The sequence below is a fragment of the Delphinapterus leucas genome, chromosome 5, assembly GCF_059928025.1.
Source record: "Delphinapterus leucas isolate spDelLeu-1000000601 "Yukka" chromosome 5, BTC_Dleu_Yukka2, whole genome shotgun sequence".
In the NCBI taxonomy this organism is placed as follows: Eukaryota; Metazoa; Chordata; class Mammalia; order Artiodactyla; family Monodontidae; genus Delphinapterus; species Delphinapterus leucas.
Genome location: NC_143133.1, coordinates 68,825,501 through 68,842,678, shown reverse-complemented (window position 1 = coordinate 68,842,678; position 17,178 = coordinate 68,825,501).

The following is a 17,178-nucleotide window of genomic DNA, read 5'->3' as shown; positions in this document are numbered from 1 at the left end:
GCTCCTGGTTCATGCACACCACTCTCTTACCAAAGAACAGCAGTCTCTCCCTTCATAAAGCACTACCCTGATTGTTATAACTGTCCAGCCAGGTTGCATGGTTCCAAAGTAGTTGATTCCAATTGATCTTTCCAGATAAATGGTTGCTTCAGTGAGAGGACAAACCATTAGAGCTTTCTACTGTGTCATTTTCTGTGGTATCATTTGGCACCTTTTAAAAATGCTCTCAATTGATTAGAATCTGGAATGAAGGGCTTTTGAGCAGGTAGTCCTTAACTTCCAAAATATGAACCATTACCTGAGATATCTTCAGGACCATTACCCAAGATATCTTCAGAATCTCTAGCATCTTAGAGGCAAAATACCTATCAGGAAGCCCAAGGCTTTGAATAAAGCAATGGTGATAGATCTATCATGTACCAACTATGTGGCTTTGTGTCCCATATTGGCAGTATAAACATTAAGAGCAACATTGGCTGGTGTCCTCTGGAATATGGCTGCAGAGTTTGCTTGGTTAGAAAAGTGATATCTCTTGAGTATCAAGATAAGCTACTATATTACTTCAGATGAATGAGCAGGAGTATGGTGAAGTGAAGAAAATGTTCTCTCATGATCCTTTAGCAGGTGAGCAATTTACTTTTTCCAGGGATTTTCAAATCCCATATGGAAAGTCACTGTGACTCTGGCGCGTATTAGCTGATGCTTACAGTGAGTGATTTGGGGATTACTGGGCATTTTCTTAGAAGTATAATAAATTTGGTGTTTTTTTCTCCTTAAAATTAATCTCATTCAGGACTAAAGCCTGGTATTTGAACCATGAAATCAGATGAAGTCAATGTGGTTAAGAACCTTAGTGTTGGATGTACACAATGCAATGCTAGGGAGTGCTCTTTATGTCATAGTGATTGTGACAATCTTGGATATTTATTGTATAATTTTTTTCAGCAGATAGCTACAAAGTATTTTGAGGAATAATTAATTTCTCTTAATTTGTATGAGATAAGGAAGATGCTACCCAGTGGAAATCTTTTTAAGAATATTTTTTCTTGAATTCAAAATGGGAAAAAAAGTGAGAAAGGGAAATTGAGCCTAATGACTGTATTAGTCATTGATAGGCAATGCCTGAACACCTATTCCAAACTGTGTTTCTTTTCCCTGTCAGCAACTGCAACTAAGACTAAGGATGGAGCAGTGGTAGTAAAACTTGCCTTGAGTCCACAGATTTATAAGACATATTTCCCAGTGTCTCTGCGGTTTCAGTCATAGGGTGTGAAAATTTTTATCAATGAATACATAGAGACAGTGGGAGAAGAAACTGCCTGTAAAAGATATATACCATTTCATGAGTTAAAGAAGTAAATCTCTAGTTTTATTAGAAATGCAAAGGCACAGGAGGTTATTGAAAATATATGTCTGTCACAGACATAGAGAACAGACATGTGGTTGTCAAAGGGGAGGGTGGAGGTGGGGAGGGATGGAGTGGGAATTTGAGGTTAGCAGATGCAAACTATTATATATAGGATGGATAAACAGCAAGATCCTACTGTGTAGCCCAGGTAACTACATTCAATATTCTACAATAAGGCACAATGGAAAAGAATACGAAAAAGAATGTAGATAGCTGAATCACTTTGCTGTACAACAGAAATTAACACATTGTAAATCAACCATATTTCAGAAAAAGAAAGCATAGAGTCTGAATGTGTTTCTAAGAATCAAATTTGTTTTAAGATTAAAGGGTGAATATTTTTAAAGAAAAATTTTTGTTAAACTCAAAAAGGGAACAACAGTGAAAAGGGGAAATGGAATTAAGCAAACAAGCTAATTATGTTGGCAGAAGAAAAAAAATCCTTAGGGGAATGGTAAAAATCTCAAAGACCAGGTTAGACAAATGTGAAAGGGAAAATAAAATATTCTTTACTGCACTTGTTGATGGGTCCAGTGAAGTTTTTTTGGTTCTGAAGCTATATAGCCATTTGACTCTAGGGTAAAGGAGGGAACAAGAGAAGCCTAGGTGAGAGATCATTTAATGTTGGAGGTAATTCACAGGAGTGGGCTGAAGGTGCAACTGCTTCTATAATACATACATACATGCATATGTACATAAGCAAACAAATAAATAAATGTCTTCTGAATAAGATGATATCATTGGACCCGAGCAGATAAAGAAATTGAAAAGAAATTATAAACATTGATTTTTTTTTGAACTTCAATTTTCAAGGAGGAGAGGAGATGTTTTATACTTTATTTCTATAAGTTTAATGATGGGGAAATTCACAGTCCTCAAGTTTGAGAATCATTTTATTACTTGTGTCATATTATTTAGGCTATTATGCTATTATTTGAGTTATATAATCAACACAAGTGAGTTATTGAATAACATGGCTGCTTTTACGTGAGATGAGAAACAAAATGCATGGTAAAATTGTGGTATATGATTCACTTCAGCTTTCTGGAGACAACAGTTGAATAGTCCTACAGGGGTTCTGAAAGATAAATAAGAAGTTGTGGTAGATATAGGGAGAGGAGCCCCAGAGTTGGGCCATGACTTTTGGTAAGCAGTTATTTATTTCCCACAAGTGGGCACAGGTCCAGGTTGACCGTAGGTTTGGTTATTAACCCCAGTGTTCTGAAAATATGATGGGGAGTGTTCAGAGGGAATTCTCATTCACCTTACTGTTCATTTCCTTAGCAGGCATTCATTTCCATGTCCACTGCTCTGGAGGGAGTTCTGAATTAAATAGTATTTAATTAAAAATGTCTATTTCTCCTCAAACATATAAAGTGAGGAATAACCCACATAAGTATGTGATATCAGTGCAAGTCTGTATTCATTGAGCCATGCATCTGCGTATTGCACTGAAATTGGGCAATGGTAGTCTAATTCTGATTTTTTCCTTTTTTCTTAGACACATTCCCAAAGCACAGTGTTTATCCCCTCTAATTTTATTTGTTTTTGTGGTAAGATCTCCTAATAAAGCCCTTTCCCCTCACTGTGAAGAAGGATAACCATTCGCAAATTGTTTTGGCTATAACTAGGTAAGTTCAAATCAAGGCAAAAGATAGACGCTTACTTGCATTTTCCAAGCTAAAATTACCAATAACACACACTCATACACACACACACACATATACTTTATCTCAGTCCATTAGTGAATTCTCATTAGGTCAGATGAGAGGAAAAGTGAATTTTTGGCACCATCAATCCATCAGAAGCTGGGTACATTTTTTTTTAAATGTATTAAAATGTACTCTCCTAAATCTTATACAATTCATATGAAATTATTAAAATAAAAATGAAATTAACTAAGGTATAATAAGTTTTTTGCCATATAAATTTTCTCCAGAGAGTTAAAATCCCATTTTTATAACATATGTTATAAGGAAATATATGCAATAATATTTTTATAATGAGAATGTGTAATGCATCAGACTTAAAGGTTAACAAAGACACAGTCAGAAACTCCACACAAATTTGTTGACTCCACTTTGCCACATTTCCCCATAAAATTAGAATGCTTTTCTAAACAAACTCTGTATTTACCTTGCTTCTTCACTAATGGATGATTATCACCTACAGGTTTCCAGTGGGCTATAATTTGAGCACACAAGTATCTCCCCTAAACTTGAACAATTTTAAAAACTGCTTGTCAAAATAAGGCAAACTTATTTTAGAACAAAATATATTTCTATAGTCATGGAAGACTTATCAGTATGTGTGTCCTTTTAAACTACAAGGGGAAAAAAATATCTCCAAACTAGGGAATGGTTTATGTAAAAATTTTAGTAGCACAAAGCTATGCTTTATTTCCTATTATTGCTACTGTGATTCTATAATCACTTTCATTAATTTCCAAAGATTATAAATAATTTAAAAATTACATAAGCTATCCATGTTTGTAATCTGATAATCAAAAAATAAAAATAAGAAACCACAAACCATTCACATTCTTACCAACTAGAACTATTACTATTATAGTTAAACGTTAAATTGAGATGGGATTTTTATGAGAGCCTTGAGATCTAGGTAAGCCAGCCTTTGACCCATTGACGTCTGTGAATATGTCTGAAGTATTGTTATAATTCACATGGTCACCTTTGCCTCTGGGTCCTGTTTACAAATACCACGTAGTATATTTATTCTGAAATTTAATTTCTGTTCTGCAATCTATCAACCCAGATTTGAAAGTCAGGCCTTCCCATACAAAAAGTCATTCACTAAAAAATTTTGAATTCAGTAGACTCTCTCAAAGACTTTATGCATGTTGCAGACAGAGGACTTGAATATGTAGCTAAAGTCATTTTATATCTTAGCAATGCAAATTGATTTAATTTCAATACTATGCACTTGTTTTTATTAAAGTTCTTTGGGAGATAAAGAACAGTGTTGGACATGTAATAAAAACTATTTATGTGTTTTAATTTTTATTTTGGTCATGTCACACCTATGGTTCTCTAACTTGCCTTTCCCCAGGTGACCTCCTCTCCCATAGTCTGACTGTCCCAGGCTCATAAGTCCCCAAATAGTTGTCTGACTTTATATGCTTCCTCTCCTATCCAATGTAGAGTTTACATTGTGAAGAGGTTGGCTCTTTTATCCTCTTTGCTAATTCCAGATCCTTTAGGTTTCTCTCTTCTGCCAGTGTTAGTTTCATCTAGACATCCTTCTCAATGTTCCTGACTAATAGAAATTTCTGTATCAGCTATTAAATTGAAACGTTTTACACTCATTATTGGTGTATATGTGAAAAACAGTATCTTACTGTATCTTCTTATCTGTAATCTCTAGTTATGTTTTTTAATTTAGCCATATATTTGAACCTTTTTCCACAACCATACAGCTATAGAAGCATAAGGGCATACAACTCACAAGAAGTAAAGACAATAATGAATGTGAGGTTTTCTTAAGATCAAGACAGTTTTAACTTTGATATTACTGAGAGTTTTATAAAAATAAGACATTCATCCAATTGTGTGCTTAATATTGATATCTACCTATACGTAAAATGTATACAATTATTCTAAGATGTATTTACTATCATTAAACAGCACGTGAAAACTGTTCTCAGGCCACCCCATCTAAAACTGGTCTTTAGTATTGGCTTTGACTTTCACAGGATTGTATGCAGACCAGTTTCTTTCATTCTTGCTCTCTTTATACACAAATAAATGTGCTTCTAGGAAAATGATACATCTTTCATAATTTTTTCATATTCAGTGGTACCATTAATTATAAATGAGGTATTTGCATAAATGATGTTTAAGTAAATAAAAACATTACCTGACTCTGAATATTTGAAACAGTACATTTTAGTTCAAATTGATATTTTTGGCAAAAAGACAAGATGAAAATACCTACTGGAAACAGAATGGCTGAGGTAAACAGATTAGGTTGACTGTGTCCAATTGGTATCTGGAAATGTATTTTTTAACAAACTGCAATGTCTGACATAAGCTAATTTAGTACTTTAAAGTCTATGAATGGAAAGATGTTTTATAAACACTGGTAATAGAATTTATCAGGCAGGATAGGTTAGATTATGCTGCAATAACAAAACAATCCTCGCAACTCTGTGGTTCAATATAACAAAGATTTAATTCTCATTCATATCAAATGTCTATCATACATCAGTTTTGCTTTTGTGATTTTCATCTTTACTCTAGGACTGAAGGTGATGACACGTCACTATCTGGAAGATGCTCATGACCTTGGTAGAGGGAAAAGAGAGTTCTGGAGGGTCTTGGAAAAGCAATTACATAATCTGGACCAAATTTGATATGTTAACACTTCTGCAATCACTCATTGACCAGAAATAATCACAGGGGCTCATTCAACCACAAGGGGGCAAGAAAGCTCAATTCAGTCTAGGAGAAATAACCAGAATTAACTGATTGGCAAGTAGATAATTCATTAACTTTAAATTATATCTATAACCAGAGGTATGCTGAAATTTGCTCATAGCAGTTTGGAAGAGTTGGTTTTGTGAATCTCTTCCCAACCCCTTATTTAGTGATATACCTTTGGAAGCTTGGATGTTTATATCATGAATATTGGCAAACACTACAAATTAGGGCTTTTTCCTCCCCCGAGAGCCAATTGTTAAACATTTATAGCACACCAGTGAGTGTAACTTTATGAAGACAAACAAAATATGCTAAAAAGTAGGACTAGCAAAAAGAGAGCAATTATTTCATGTTCATACCTTGACAGTTTCAAAGATATCTGTACCGTGTTCCCTACATTTGTAGAAGGTGCTTATGAATAAGAAAATAATTTAATTGAAAAATGCATTAGTTCTAAGTTCTTTTCTGAGCTAAGATCCTTAGATAAGCAGATGTCCCTGATTTACTCCTTAGTTAATAACAGCCAGTTTCAGCTTCCTCACAAAAAAAAATAACATATTAAGACCTTGATGAAACTGAACATTTTAAACTCCATGATATTGTAGACTAGATCTACATATGCTAGCAAAAGACTTCCAGTGCTGGAGAGAACTTATTTTCAGAGCCGAGCTAATATTATCTGTAGTGTCTTACAAATTTCATTACAACATGTTATGTCACAGCAAGAGAAATTCACTATTAAATTTCTTTAAATTTTAACTATATATATTCAACTACTTCAAAGTTATTTTCCCTAGAAATTTGCTTCTGTAAGTTAAAGCAAATAAATATATATTTCCAAAATTGTTTATAATGTCTTGGTTCTTACAAAATTAGATGCTTATTAATTAAATACCCTCTGGTCAAAGAAAAATTGAACAGGATAAGTTAAACAGGCAAGGAAGACTGAATTTGAGACTATCATAATAGGGAAGAGAGATTGAACTCTATCCCACAGAAACAAAAGGCTCATAGGCTTTTAAGTGCTTGCCTGAGTTAGTGGAAAAGTACTAGAGGATGCTGGGTTGAGGGAGGGAGATTAGTCACTGTGATTAGGCCATCTATACTCGCCAACTGGCACTTTGTTTGGTTCCTACTCTCCTTCAGAGACAGAAAGAGAGGGGCACTATCCTCCTTGATGATTATATTGGAAAAGATAATCCAGGTTCTTCAGAAAGATATTCCTGGGTTATAAAACTGGCAAGAGATTGAGAGAACATTCACACCCCAAAAAGGCAGACAAAGAATTTGTACTTAAAGGTTTTCTAAAGTAAGTGCTCTAAGAAAAGAAAGACAGGCTTCTTCCTGTTTAGTCAAGTTGAGGCCTTTAAGGCCTTTGTGGTCACTTCTAATACTTTAAAATAATACAGTGTGTCCAATAAGTTTGGTGTTAGTCAATGCTCACATAAAATTGTATTTAATTATTTTTTGCATAAACTACTACTCCATCACTTTTCCATTTTCATTTGTCATTCTCATGTATAAGACTGTATTTACAAGTTGGTTCAGTAAGAAGGAAAGCAAAGACTGCAGCCCTGGAATACAGTGGAACTAAATAACTGTCTAAAGAATTACAGCTCTAAGGCACTCCTTGATTTTGATGTTTCTATGGACTGAATATTTCTGCCCCCTCAAAATTCGTATGTTGAAATCCCAATACCAAATGTGACTCTGCTTGGAAGTTGGGTCTTTATAGGGCCCGCGTGCTGCAACTACTGAGCCTGCGTGCTGCAACTACTGAAGCCCGTGCACCTAGAGTCCATTTTCTGCAACAAGAGAAGCCATCACAATGAGAAGCCTGTGGACGGCAACGAAGAATAGCCCACTCCCGCCACAACTAGAGAAAGTCTGCGTGCAGCAACAAAGAACCAATGCAGCCAAAAAATAAATTTAAAAAGAAAAAAAAAGAAGTGATTAGGTAATGAGGGTGGAGTCTTAATGAATGGGATAATGCCTTTAAAAAAGAGAGTCCAGAGAGATCCCTGACTTTTCTGCCATGTAAGGACACAGCAAAAAGATGGCTGTTTATGACCTAGGAACCAGACACTGAATCTGCTAGCAACTTAATTTTAGACTTCCCAGCCTCCAGAACTGTGAGAAATAAATTTCTGTTGTTTAAAAGCCACGCAATTTGTGGTATTCTATTATAGTAGCCTGAATCAACTAAGACAGAAATTGTCATAGTCATGAATGGACCTTTTTTTTTGAATTTTATTTAATTATTATACAGCAGGTTCTTATTAGTTATCCATTTTATACATATTAGTGTATACATGTCAATCCCAATCTCCCAGTTCATCCCACCACCACCACCACCACCCCGCTTTCCCCCCTTGGTGTCCATACATTTGTTCTCTACATCTGTGTCTCTATTTCTGCCTTGCAAACCAGTTCATCTGTACCATTTTTCTGTATTCCAGATATATGCATTAATATACAGTATTTGTTTTTCTCTTTCTGACTTACTTCTCTCTGTATGACAGTCTCTAGGTCCATCCACGTCTCTACAAATGACCCAATTTTATTCCTTTTTATGGCTGATGAACGGACCTTTAAAAATGATTCTAATGAGAGCTCAGAAAGAAAAGACATAGCTAAAGAAAAAGCCTCAACTTTTCCTAAAGAATATCTAAGACATTTTCAACAGTGTTGGTAGGAATATGGATGGCAAAGACCATTCTGATGAGGTCTCAGATGAAAATGAGGAAAATGTTATTGGAAACTAGAGGAAAGGTAATACTAGTTATAAAGAGACAAAGAACTTGGCTGAATTGTGTTTGCCCTTTCTGGATGATAGAACTTGTGAGCAATGAAACTGAATATTTATCTGTAGCTGTTTCTAAGCAGTGTTGACAGTATGGCTTAGCTTCTCCTGACTCCTTCCAGTAACATTCAAGAAAAGAGCAATGACTTAAAGATGGAATTGTTAACCAAAAGAGAAGCATAATTTAAAGAGTTGGAAAATTCTCAGCTTATCAATATTGCAAAAAAATGAGAACACTAAGGGTGTGGCCAAGGATCCTTTGATAATGAGATTAGTATGGATCAGCTATTTCAACAGAAGCCAGGAGTTATTCTCTAAAATGTGGAAGAATGGCCCTGAAGACTCAAAGATCACCAAAGTTGCCACTCCCATCATAGGCTCAGAGTGCAAGCAAGCACCCAGGAAACAGAGCAATTTCAAAGGAGGGGCTGCCAGTGCCTGTGGGACCTCAGTGAGCATGGCCTGGCACTGCCTCCCATCACAGGCTCCCTGCACTCTGGTTCCATGTTCCTTGGCCACTCCAGGTGAGGTTCTTATAGGCTCTGTTGTGAGATGGGTCACAGTGGCCACCCCTCTGGAGGGTGCAAGCAGCAAACTTTGGTAGCTTCAGTGTGGCATCATTTTTCCATCAAGGAGATACATGAGCCCTGTGGAGCTTGACCTTCGTTTCAAGAATAGAGCTGCCTGGAGTCACAGGTGTGCAACCCAGGCACAGAACTGCTTCCAGATGGGATCACTTCAGAGAAACATCATGGGGGCAAGGCCTAGAAACAGAGGCACTTTGAAGGCAGAGCCACCCAAAGTTGGGGGTCAGGGCTGCCCAGCAAGCTACATGATCAGGACTGCTACTTCAGTGTGTCTAGAAGATGATTCTTCCACCCCAGTGGAAGCATCAAGACAAAGAGGATTATTCTTGGGCCTTAAGGTTTAATGAGCATTGTTGGCCCCATTAGGTTTTGAACTTAAAGGGAAATGTCACTCCTTTTTTCTTTCTCATTTCTCTCATTTGGAATGCGAATGTTTATCTTAGGCCTGTCACACCATTGTATTTTGGAAGCACATAACTTATTTGGGTTCCCCAGTCCACAGCTGGAAAGCAATTTGCTTCAGGATAAATTGCACCTTAAATCTTACCCATATCTGATTTAGATGATATTTAGAAGAGACTTTGGACTAAGACTTTAAAGTTGATTATGGAATGAGTTAAGACTTTTCTACTGAGGTGGAATAAATGTATACTGCATGCAAGAAGGACATGAATTTGGGAGACCAGGTGTAGAATACTATAGATTGGATGTTTGTACACCCCCAAAATTTGTATGTTGAAATCCTAATGTCTAGCACAATAACATTTGCTGGTGGAGCCTTTGGGAAGTTACTAGGTAATGAGGGTGGAGCTCTCATGAATGGGATTAGTGCCCTTATAAAACAGAGTCCAGCTACTCTGTCCCTTCTGCCATGTGAATACAGTGAAAAGACAGTCATCTATGAACAAGGAAGCAAGCTCTAATCAGACACCAAATCTGCTGAAACACTGATCTTGGACTTCCTAGCCTCCAGACCTTTGAAAAATAAATTTCTGTTGTTCATAAGTCACCCAGTCTATGCTGTTCTAACAGTCTGAATGGCCTAAGATATATATTGAGGCTTGCCTTTTCCATAATTATGTATCATGGTTTAGCTACTAATAATAGTTATGGCACCTATGCTGTGAAATATTTATTTTAAAATATAAATTGGAAAAACTAGAAAAGCTGAGTTAGAAATTCATTTGGAGGTTAAAATGGCTGAGAATAACCAAGGAACCCTTGGAGAAGAATAAGGTGCTGATAAAGACAATAACATATAAATAGAAACAGTTCCATGCACAGATGGTCACTTGATATATGACAGAGGTGGTACTAGAAATCATTGACAAAAAGGGGACTTTTCAATTAAAAGCTCCTTCAAATACTGGGTATTCATATATGAAAATAATTAAACTGTTTCCCTACTGTACACCATACATAAAAATCAATTTCTTGTGCATCAGAGCTCTACAAGTGAAGAGAATAATTATGAATATTTTAGAAGATAATAAAAAATATTTTCATAACTTAAGGGTAAGAAATAATTTCTTAAAACTAAACACAATTAGTTACTAATTATAAAAGAAAGGAGTAATGCATTCAATAGCACTATAAGTCATTCTTATACGAAGAGTGTAGAAACACTGTATGAATAAAGATTTGCAACATCTCTAACCAACAAATTAACTGACAATTAAAATATATTGAAAACTCCTACATTTAATTGCAAAAAGGAGAGAATCTATTTAAAAATAGGCAGAAGCCTTAAATCGCCTCTTAACAAAAGAGGAAATCCAATTAGACAACCAACAAATGAAAAGATGTCAACAAGTTAGTAAAAATTCAAATTAAAATCACAATGTAAATCTATTCACAAACATCAAACTGGAACAGATTTAAAATTCTAATCTGAACAGAATGTAGATCAAGGGAAACACTTACATGCTGTTTTGAGTATAAAAACTGTTATTGTCACTTTGGAAAATGTTTGAAGTCATCTCATAAATTTGCATTGTCACATACACTACAACCCATCAATTTCAGTCATAAATTTATACCTTAGGTAAGTTCTCATACATCTGCTATACAAATCTACTAGGATATTTGTACAAGAGTATACAAAACAGCATTATTTGTTACAGGAAAAGCAGGGAACAACTTGCCTCCACCAATAACAGAATGGAAAACATGCTACTTTATACTATGAAATAGTCTAGTGAGATGGTGTATAACAAAACAAGAGTATTGTACTTGGAGCTAGATTACAGAGATTCATATCTGAGCTCCATCTCAAATAAACTCAACTCAATATTATTATATTTAATAATAATATCTACAGTTAATATGAGAGTATCATCATCATTGTTAAAACAATGAAACTGAATGAACAACAGTCACATAACAGCATAGGTGGCTCTAGTAAATGTAACACAAAGCTAAGAAAAAGACAAACATGAATGTGTACAGTGTAATTCCATTTGTATGAACTTCAGAGACAGAAAACTAGATATTGTTAGGGGATATACACAGAGACAGTAAATCTAAAACAAAGTAAAAAGAAATGTAACCCAAGTGTCAACACAATGATTACTTTTAGGAGTGGTGGGCAGATGTGATCACAAAAACAAAAACAAAAAAAATGAAAACAAGACAAACAATAAAAAACAACATCAGGGTATTGGCAAGTTTCTAATTTGTGGACTGGACTAGTATATGATTATGTTCTTATATTACACAATAGTCTGCTCATTTAGATTTTACTCACTATTCTATGCATATATCTCCCAATTAAAAATACACTAACAGAAATAATTATATAGACAAATTTAATTAGAGTAAATGTGAGGTTTTTTTTCTACAGTAACATAGAAACTTGCAACCAAAATGCTTCCTTGAATAGCAGAGGAAAAAGTGTTCAGCCAGGAACTAGGTATATGTCAATAGCTATATGTGACATGTGATCAGCTGGGTTCAGATAAGAATGTGAGGGAATACCATTTCTGATTTAATTTTGTTGTTTTGTAGACCTAGCGAATACTCATGGATCCCTTAGAGAGATGTTTCAGATTAATAATTTGTTTTCCCTTGTCAATAATAGCCTTTCCATGAATCCTTCATTACACTCAGCCTGTAAAATTTGCTTTTAAAGTACAGGTAACATGTGCTAAGCATGTGCAATGCTCACTGTAAAACCATCGATTGTGTGAAGAAGTCATTTTTAAAGAGAAGACAACTTGTTACAATAGGAAATTTACATGAGTACTAATTTAAATGTTACTATTGTAAGTTCAATTTATAATTGTGAAAATATCTTACACAGTAAAACACAGTGCCTCAGGTAAAGTGGGAATTGAAATTATTTTAATGTATACAGTTTGGGCATGAGCCAGGTGAACTGGCTAGCATTCAGAGATGCTTCACCTAGCACTACTCTGAAATGGTTCTAATTATGATTTTCTTACCATCATCGAGTACATCTGGATGGCATCAGACACTTTAAATTTGCCTTTTTAATATTTTTATATTATGTAAGCTTATGTTTTGGTGATCAAAACAAATGTTGACATTGCTTTAAATCCTGAAATAAAAGTCGCATTTTTTAGAGGCTCTTAATCCAGAGGTTACGTGTGTCACACAAAAAGAAACAGGAATAACTCCTAAATTCCTACAAAAAGGGAATTTAGTCTGTGTTTACATGACTGTTACATGATACCACCAGCACTACCCACAAAACAAATGAATAAATTATGTTGACCTAATATATTTCTAAAAGAGTCAATTTATTATGAGGGTTGAAAGTTTAAAAGCCCTGAAACAGAATCTCTCAATACACAAATTGAATTTTTTTTCACTGGTGATAAATAAAAATTTAAAAATTAGAAGGTATGACCTTGGAATGTATGTTTGTACTGTAAGCCTGAAATTTTTTCTGAACCAAACAGGTTGTCATGAATATCAAGAAGAGAATGCAATGAAAATTCTTTTCAGTGTTTATACTCATAGTGCTGTGAGGGATATTGGAAACTGTCAGCTTTAAAAATCTTCCTCTTAATGAAGCTGAGCTTCTAACAGGATAACAATTTGTCCAAGATAAATAGTTACTAAATTAATCAGGACCAGAATCTGAGTCTGCTAACTCCTAATTTATAGCTTTCTGTGACAACATGTTGTTGAAGACTGCATTTATCTTATGAAGCTATGTAGTTGTTTTCCAGAAGTAACATTTTTTCTAAGCTTCTTTTGCTCTTTTCTTCAGGAGTATTCTTTTATGGGATACAATACAAATTTAATTATCATTTTAGCATTATATAAAAAGTTATAAAAATGAGGCATGCCACAACTAGAGATTCTATTCTGAACTCAGACTTGATAACCATACAGAAACAGCATGATGACTCACCACCAGTGGCTCTCCAGAAAGGCTGAGAGCCTGTTTAAAAGTTAATAAAACTTCTTCACCTTATTCTCAACAGTCTTGGCTGACAGTATCAATCACAATTCCATACAGACAAAAATGGAATCATGGAAAATCAAGGCTGCACAACCAGAGTTAAAATCTACCAATGCAGAGAGCAAAGTCTGTGAGTTTGCAACATTTATTGAGTGCCTATTATGGGACAGGTTAAAACCCTATGACAATGGTGAACGAAACCAACCCCCACTCCTTCCCCCTGAAAATAACCAAAAAGTTCACAGTCTAGAGAGAGAGAATAATAACTAGCATCTGTTGAATTCTTATATGTTACCAATTGGCATCATCTATATCACCATATTTCATGCTAACTCAATGATATATATTTTTACTCTCATTTTACTAATGAATAAATTGAGGTACAAAAAAGTTTTAAAAAACAAAAGAAATTGAGGTACAGATTATTTAATTGCATTGCCCAAGTCAATTAGCTATTCTAATTTTTTCAGTTTATATATTTCCCATAGGCTGAAGATAGTTAAATATAAAATTGTAGTCAGCTTCGGAGATGCTGTTTCCTGTAATTTCCAAATATTTTGGAAATCATAAGTATTATTTCTTTTTCTCAATAATTTACATTAAAACTGTCAATTAAGGTACCTATCACCAATTCTTACCTAATTACAATTCTCCTGCAAGTCTTTCTCTGGTTCTGGTATCTATCTTTAATTTTTACCAAACCCCTGGTATCTATGCCTAGACCTAAGTATTACTCATCAGAAAGTTTATCATAGATATTTAAGACTGAAAGTTACCCTAGAAACCTTTAGAACTAATATTTTCATTTTGCTTCTTCAGGTGAGGAGACTAATCCTAGAAAAACAAAGCACTTTCAGAAGATGACAAAGCTGGATAGTTAATGGAAAAGTTTGGGGTAGGGGAAAGGATGAGGAATAAAATCTGAGTTCCTGACTCTAATCTAGTATTGTTTATATTTTATTGCTTGCTAGCAGCCACTGAGATAAACGTTTGCACTATTTGCTAAAATAAATGTTGATAGATTGTAGGTGTAAGTCTGTCTTCTTACTACTTTATTTCCATCCAAGTTTATTTTCAGAACAATTCATTTTGAACACATATAACAGCTATTATTTTCACTTTCAAGCCTCATGCTTTACTTGCCAGTTTATTAATTTAACAAATATTATTTATTAATCATAATACATATTGAGTATTATAGAAATATAAATTTCTATTAATCTCTATCTTAAAATTTAGTGTCTTAATTACTCAAGATGTCAATTCAACTAACAGTTCAACATAATTGCTCTTATCTTCAAATAAAAGTAACAAAAGATTTAAGTAATGTAGGATCATTAGAGAATAGCAAGTTTAATTTTTTGAATAATTAAACTGAGTAGAATTCTATGTTAGTAGCAATAATAGCTAACATTTATATAGCATATAATAGAGGCTGGGAAGAGTGGTAAACAGTTTACAAATATTTTCTAATTTATTCCTCAAAATAAGCTATGGGACTGGTATTAATTTTATTTTATTTTTTTATAAATGCAGACACTGAAATCCAGGTAGGTTAAATAATTTACGCAAGGCCACGTGTGGCTCCCTAAAACGTAGAAACTCAAAATTTTTCATTTTTATAGAAACATCAATTTCCTTTGCTTTATTTTCCCCAAAGAGCACTGATTATTTTCCACAATCTAATATATTTAGATTACTGACTTAAATATCTATTGCTAGTGGCAACAACTTGGAATACAAACTGCTTTCTCTAAAGATGATATGTCACGTGGAAAATTAGAATTTTAAAAATAATAATCTAATTTCATTACATGAAGAATTTGTACAGAAAACAAATTCTTTGACAAGCTATTCCAACCAGGTGGCTCTTGGATCCAAGCCAGAAGGTATAAACTAGGCATATGTCATCCATCCTTGCCAATCAAATTTGCAAATATTCAAACAAGATCAGTTAAAACATAGAAATGTATAAATAGATCATATTTCTTTAATGCCTATCTTTAAAGGAGCTTTCAAGCTATGTCATCCAATTTGTTAACTATAATATTTTCCAAGATATGACACTGCATCTGTACAGCCACAGATCTTCAACAGAAGTTTCTACTAAGTTAAAAAGATTTTTTGATAGAATATTCAATAGATGAAAGTGTTACAAAAGCCATGGAGAGAGTTCTTTACAATTAGTTGATTTTAGCTTCAGGCTTGAGAAAAATTTTAGGTCCTCAGAGTTTATTTGCTATATTAGGGTTGTTAAGTGGGGATATGCTAAGCTTTAATAAAAATCTTCCTGCTTTAATAAATACATGTACTTATTTTCTGTAACTATTTCCTTAAGGTTAGGATTTGCAGGTAGAATTGAGGTTTTACCTTGGATTGAAAATATTTCCCCAAGGACTGCCTGATATAAACTTTTAAAGAGCTCCCTCAACTCTGAATTATCAGGCCTAATACATCTATAGAAAAATATGAAATGCAATAAATATCGCTGCATTGGCAATCATATTACAACACATAAATGTATCAAAGTAATATGCTATCTATCTTAATCTTACACAACATATAATTGTGTCAAATTTATTCAATTAACAAAAGAGAAACAATAAAGTAAGCAAAAGAGAAGAAAGGGAGAAAGATGGTGCATGAAAAGAGTAATTTCTCTTTGCAATTCTGGTGGGGAGCATATTATTTTTCTCTATAGAATCAGAAGATAAAATTAGACTAGAAAGAGTTCTTATGTCTGGGGAAAATATGCTATTCTTGAAATCAAATCAGAAGTTGAAGAAGAAACTCAAATAATAGTGCTAAATAATTACAAGTGCCCATTATCGGGTAGTATAATAAGGTGTGGGAACTTGCCTTTTATTTAATACTCCAGTGAAATGAAGTATTACATTATCTATCTCAGCAGTTGAAAATGACTCAGCTCTATTTTAATATTTTCTTTTAACCATCATGAAAATCATAAAAGTAGCAGTCATGGATACACATGCTGTTAAGATATTAATAATAGAAAGTGACTTAAAGTTAAAAAATACAATAATGGGGCTTCCCTGGTGGCGCAGTGGTTGAGAGTCTGCCTGCCAATGCAGGGGACGCGGGTTCGTGCCCTGGTCCAGGAGGATCCCACGTGCTGCGGAGCGGCTGGGCCCGAGCCTGTATGTCCGGAGCCTGTGCTCCGCAGCAGGAGAGGCCGCAACAGTGAGAGGCCCGCATACCGCAAAAAAAAAAAAAATATATATATATATATATATTTATATATAATAATGAATATAATATAAAATGAATAATTCTATAACTAACCTCTTATTGAAATGTCTATAAATACTGAACATCTGTTTTTTAAAGTAACACTTAAAAACGTCAACTATTTATCTCACATCACCTCACTGAGACATGTACATCACTAGCGTGATAGTAATAAGAACTCATCTCCAAATATACAGCTTTACCAGTGTGAGCATTTGACAAATGATCTAATTTGTGTGGGATGATTTACCATGGATCCAGAT